This window comes from Brachyistius frenatus, unplaced genomic scaffold (genome assembly GCF_029030835.1).
Source record: "Brachyistius frenatus isolate BFR_SWC_R1_liver_20210118 unplaced genomic scaffold, ASM2903083v1 Contig_150, whole genome shotgun sequence".
Classification (NCBI taxonomy): domain Eukaryota; kingdom Metazoa; phylum Chordata; class Actinopteri; family Embiotocidae; genus Brachyistius; species Brachyistius frenatus.
In genome coordinates, this window is record NW_027210749.1 from 328,084 (window position 1) to 333,896 (window position 5,813).

The 5,813-nt window shown below is 37.2% G+C and overlaps 7 non-coding genes across 7 annotated transcripts; 1 reads left to right on the forward strand and 6 right to left on the reverse strand.

Moving 5' to 3' along the window:
• Positions 1 to 613: 613 nt before the first annotated feature.
• Positions 614 to 685, reverse strand: trnad-guc (transfer RNA aspartic acid (anticodon GUC)). The gene has a single exon. It is a non-coding gene; the product is annotated as a tRNA-Asp (tRNA).
• A 597-nt stretch (positions 686 to 1,282) lies between these two features.
• trnad-guc (transfer RNA aspartic acid (anticodon GUC)) lies at positions 1,283 to 1,354 on the reverse strand. Its single transcript has one exon. It is a non-coding gene; the product is annotated as a tRNA-Asp (tRNA).
• Positions 1,355 to 1,951: 597 nt separating this feature from the next.
• trnad-guc (transfer RNA aspartic acid (anticodon GUC)) lies at positions 1,952 to 2,023 on the reverse strand. Its single transcript has one exon. It is a non-coding gene; the product is annotated as a tRNA-Asp (tRNA).
• A 597-nt stretch (positions 2,024 to 2,620) lies between these two features.
• On the reverse strand, positions 2,621 to 2,692 carry trnad-guc (transfer RNA aspartic acid (anticodon GUC)). Its single transcript has one exon. It is a non-coding gene; the product is annotated as a tRNA-Asp (tRNA).
• A 597-nt stretch (positions 2,693 to 3,289) lies between these two features.
• Positions 3,290 to 3,361, reverse strand: trnad-guc (transfer RNA aspartic acid (anticodon GUC)). The gene has a single exon. It is a non-coding gene; the product is annotated as a tRNA-Asp (tRNA).
• A 597-nt stretch (positions 3,362 to 3,958) lies between these two features.
• Positions 3,959 to 4,030, reverse strand: trnad-guc (transfer RNA aspartic acid (anticodon GUC)). Its single transcript has one exon. It is a non-coding gene; the product is annotated as a tRNA-Asp (tRNA).
• A 1,232-nt stretch (positions 4,031 to 5,262) lies between these two features.
• trnad-guc (transfer RNA aspartic acid (anticodon GUC)) lies at positions 5,263 to 5,334 on the forward strand. Its single transcript has one exon. It is a non-coding gene; the product is annotated as a tRNA-Asp (tRNA).
• Positions 5,335 to 5,813: the final 479 nt, after the last annotated feature.

Consider the following 5,813-nt stretch of genomic DNA (forward strand, 5'->3'; position numbering starts at 1 on the left):
TTCTGTCGACAAAAATCTTTTTTTTTTTTTTTTTTTGCGATAAACACATAAGCTGTCATTTATTTTGAATAATCCTCCAATACGCTGTTCAAAATGTGGATTAATCCGCCGCTGAAAATAGTCCCTCAAAGAGCGTTAAAATAAGTTTGAATAAAGTACTAAGGGACATATTCAAGTGTTTTTGATCTTTTCGTGAGATTTCTTGACAATAAAAAAAAAATTAGTCAGTTTGAGTCCCTGCAAGTTAAATATTTTTTTTATCTATAAATCACTGGTTCTTTGTTGGGTGAATAAAAACAAGGAAATAAAAGACGAGATGAGAAACACACTTATTTTATTATTTTCTCATATTTCCTGTTTTATTTTGAAACAGCCGAATCTGTGTTTGTTTCATTTGTTAAAAGTTTGTGTTTGTTTCACTGCTAAATGTGATTTTAGTTAGTTATCTTAACTGGTTCTTAACGTGACAAAGTAATAAACACACCACAGCTGTTAAAAAAGAAAAGCCTAAAACATTATAAATAAAAAAAGCTGAAAAAGGAATCTAAAACATTATTGAGCAACAGAAACAAGGTCACTGTTTTACTGGTTCAGTGTTTCAAGAGGTTATCCTCTCCCCGTCGGGGAATCGAACCCCGGTCTTCCGCGTGACAGGCGGAGATACTGTCCACTATACTAACGAGGAGTGGGAATACACATCACGTGACTGTCATCAAACCGGAAACACGAAAACTGGTTGAATATGCATTACGACAAACCGTGTAATAAACACGCTCGTCCACCAGAGGGAAGCATTTCACCCGCTGTAGGGAAAAGGAAAATAACTGGAAACCATAAACTGCAGATAAAAGTGAAAAAAAACACGTTGTTAGTGTTAAAAAGAACAGAAAAAAACTTAGCTACCTTTCAGACTTCAACCTCATCCGACCTGACTTGACCCGACTCCTTTGTACTTTGTCTAATTATCTACATGCGTAATGTAAGTCATTTTACCTGCGTCACAAATTACTATTGACAATTATACAGGATAACAATGACATTTGTACATTTTTATACATGTACTTTTAATTTTTTTTGTCCGCCATATTTACCATTTGTTAAAAGTTATGTTTCACGGGTAAAGTGATTTTAGAGTTATCTTAACTCTTCTTAACGTGACAAAGTAAACACAACAGCTGAAAAAGAAAAGCCTAAAACATTATAAATAAAAAAGGGGAATCCAACTTGAGCAACAGAAACATGGTCACTGTTTTACTGGTTCAGTGTTTCAAGAGGTTATCCTCTCCCCGTCGGGGAATCGAACCCCGGTCTTCCGCGTGACAGGCGGAGATACTGTCCACTATACTAACGAGGAGTGGGAATACACATCACGTGACTGTCATCAAACCGGAAACACGAAAACTGGTTGAACATGTATTAGGACAAACCGTGTAATAAACACGCTCGTCCACCAGAGGGAAGCATTTCACCCGCTGTAGGGAAAAGGAAAATAACTGGAAACCATAAACTGCAGATAAAAGTGAAAAAAAACACGTTGTTAGTGTTAAAAAGAACAGAAAAAAACTTAGCTACCTTTCAGACTTCAACCTCATCCGACCTGACTTGACCCGACTCCTTTGTACTTTGTCTAATTATCTACATGCGTAATGTAAGTCATTTTACCTGCGTCACAAATTACTATTGACAATTATACAGGATAACAATGACATTTGTACATTTTTATACATGTACTTTTAATTTTTTTTGTCCGCCATATTTACCATTTGTTAAAAGTTATGTTTCACGGGTAAAGTGATTTTAGAGTTATCTTAACTCTTCTTAACGTGACAAAGTAAACACAGCAGCTGAAAAAGAAAAGCCTAAAACATTATAAATAAAAAAGAGGAATCAAACTTGAGCAACAGAAACAAGGTCACTGTTTTACTGGTTCAGTGTTTCAAGAGGTTATCCTCTCCCCGTCGGGGAATCGAACCCCGGTCTTCCGCGTGACAGGCGGAGATACTGTCCACTATACTAACGAGGAGTGGGAATACACATCACGTGACTGTCATCAAACCGGAAACACGAAAACTGGTTGAACATGTATTAGGACAAACCGTGTAATAAACACGCTCGTCCACCAGAGGGAAGCATTTCACCCGCTGTAGGGAAAAGGAAAATAACTGGAAACCATAAACTGCAGATAAAAGTGAAAAAAAACACGTTGTTAGTGTTAAAAAGAACAGAAAAAAACTTAGCTACCTTTCAGACTTCAACCTCATCCGACCTGACTTGACCCGACTCCTTTGTACTTTGTCTAATTATCTACATGCGTAATGTAAGTCATTTTACCTGCGTCACAAATTACTATTGACAATTATACAGGATAACAATGACATTTGTACATTTTTATACATGTACTTTTAATTTTTTTTGTCCGCCATATTTACCATTTGTTAAAAGTTATGTTTCACGGGTAAAGTGATTTTAGAGTTATCTTAACTCTTCTTAACGTGACAAAGTAAACACAACAGCTGAAAAAGAAAAGCCTAAAACATTATAAATAAAAAAGGGGAATCCAACTTAAGCAACAGAAACAAGGTCACTGTTTTACTGGTTCAGTGTTTCAAGAGGTTATCCTCTCCCCGTCGGGGAATCGAACCCCGGTCTTCCGCGTGACAGGCGGAGATACTGTCCACTATACTAACGAGGAGTGGGAATACACATCACGTGACTGTCATCAAACCGGAAACACGAAAACTGGTTGAACATGTATTAGGACAAACCGTGTAATAAACACGCTCGTCCACCAGAGGGAAGCATTTCACCCGCTGTAGGGAAAAGGAAAATAACTGGAAACCATAAACTGCAGATAAAAGTGAAAAAAAACACGTTGTTAGTGTTAAAAAGAACAGAAAAAAACTTAGCTACCTTTCAGACTTCAACCTCATCCGACCTGACTTGACCCGACTCCTTTGTACTTTGTCTAATTATCTACATGCGTAATGTAAGTCATTTTACCTGCGTCACAAATTACTATTGACAATTATACAGGATAACAATGACATTTGTACATTTTTATACATGTACTTTTAATTTTTTTTGTCCGCCATATTTACCATTTGTTAAAAGTTATGTTTCACGGGTAAAGTGATTTTAGAGTTATCTTAACTCTTCTTAACGTGACAAAGTAAACACAGCAGCTGAAAAAGAAAAGCCTAAAACATTATAAATAAAAAAGAGGAATCAAACTTGAGCAACAGAAACAAGGTCACTGTTTTACTGGTTCAGTGTTTCAAGAGGTTATCCTCTCCCCGTCGGGGAATCGAACCCCGGTCTTCCGCGTGACAGGCGGAGATACTGTCCACTATACTAACGAGGAGTGGGAATACACATCACGTGACTGTCATCAAACCGGAAACACGAAAACTGGTTGAACATGTATTAGGACAAACCGTGTAATAAACACGCTCGTCCACCAGAGGGAAGCATTTCACCCGCTGTAGGGAAAAGGAAAATAACTGGAAACCATAAACTGCAGATAAAAGTGAAAAAAAACACGTTGTTAGTGTTAAAAAGAACAGAAAAAAACTTAGCTACCTTTCAGACTTCAACCTCATCCGACCTGACTTGACCCGACTCCTTTGTACTTTGTCTAATTATCTACATGCGTAATGTAAGTCATTTTACCTGCGTCACAAATTACTATTGACAATTATACAGGATAACAATGACATTTGTACATTTTTATACATGTACTTTTAATTTTTTTTGTCCGCCATATTTACCATTTGTTAAAAGTTATGTTTCACGGGTAAAGTGATTTTAGAGTTATCTTAACTCTTCTTAACGTGACAAAGTAAACACAACAGCTGAAAAAGAAAAGCCTAAAACATTATAAATAAAAAAGAGGAATCAAACTTGAGCAACAGAAACAAGGTCACTGTTTTACTGGTTCAGTGTTTCAAGAGGTTATCCTCTCCCCGTCGGGGAATCGAACCCCGGTCTTCCGCGTGACAGGCGGAGATACTGTCCACTATACTAACGAGGAGTGGGAATACACATCACGTGACTGTCATCAAACCGGAAACACGAAAACTGGTTGAACATGTATTAGGACAAACCGTGTAATAAACACGCTCGTCCACCAGAGGGAAGCATTTCACCCGCTGTAGGGAAAAGGAAAATAACTGGAAACCATAAACTGTAGATAAAAGTGAAAAAAAACAAGTTGTTAGTGTTCATAAAACAATTTAAAAAAACTTTTATCTTTTCAGACTTCAACCTCATCCGACCTGATTAAACTCCTGTATATTTTGTCTAATTATCTACATGCATAATGTTAGTCACTTTACCTGCGTCACAAATTGCGATTGATAATTTTACAGGATAATAATGACATTTGTATTTTTTTATACATCTACTTAAAAATTTTTTTTTTGCCATATTTACCATTTGTTAAAAGTTATTTGTTTCCCAGCTACATTGATTTAAAGTTGTCTTAACAAAATAAACACAAAAGCTGAAAAAGAAAAGCCTAAAACACGTGGTAAAACTGGAAGCGTACACCACATGTCTACTGCCTTCCGGTTTGATGACAGTCACGTGATGTGTATTACCACTCCTCGTTAGTATAGTGGACAGTATCTCCGCCTGTCACGCGGAAGGCAGGAGTTGGATTCCCCGACGGGGAGAGGATAACCTCTTGAAACACTGAACCAGTAAAACAGTGACCATGTTTCTGTTGCTCAAGTTTGATTCCTCTTTTTTATTTATAATGTTTTAGGCTTTTCTTTTTCAGCTGTTGTGTTTACTTTGTCACGTTAAGAAGAGTTAAGATAACTCTAAAGTCACTTTACCTGTGAAACATAACTTTTAACAAATGGTAAATATGGCGGACAAAAAAAAATTAAAAGTACATGTATAAAAATGTGCAAATGTCATTATTATCCCGTATAATTGTCAATAGACGCAGGTAAAATGACTTACATTACGCATGTAGATAATTAGACAAAGTACAAAGGAGTCGGGTCAAGTCAGGTCGGATGAGGTTGAAGTCTGAAAGGTAGCTAAGTTTTTTTCTGTTCTTTTTAACACTAACAACGTGTTTTTTTTCACTTTTATCTACAGTTTATGGTTTCCAGTTATTTTCCTTTTCCCTACAGCGGGTGAAATGCTTCCCTCTGGTGGACGAGCGTGTTTATTACACGGTTTGTCGTAATGCATATTCAACCAGTTTTCGTGTTTCCGGTTTGATGACAGTCACGTGATGTGTATTCCCACTCCTCGTTAGTATAGTGGACAGTATCTCCGCCTGTCACGCGGAAGACCGGGGTTCGATTCCCCGACGGGGAGAGGATAACCTCTTGAAACACTGAACCAGTAAAACAGTGACCATGTTTCTGTTGCTCAAGTGTGATTCCTCTTTTCTTATTTTTTTTTAGACACTTATTAGTGTAATACTTTTTCAATTAACTTATCTCCCTAATTTCCTGCAGACCTTATTGTTTATCTACATAACTGCCTAATTATCCACCTACAATTATCAGGAGTCCTCATAGTCCATGATGTCTCGGAGGTGTCCTCGTAAAACATCAAATCTTGCAGGAGTAAATAATCCCAGTTATCTACCTATTACCCTTAATATCAACCTACCGACCTAATCATCTATCGAGCCTCCTGATTATCTCCTCAACTAATCAATTATCTCTCCATCTACCTGATTACCTCCCTATCAGTCATTAAAACACATGAACTCACTTTCAGACTGAGATTAAATCCCAGAATAGTTTTTCTGTTCCTTTGAATAATCGGTCAACACGGACGGGAGAGGG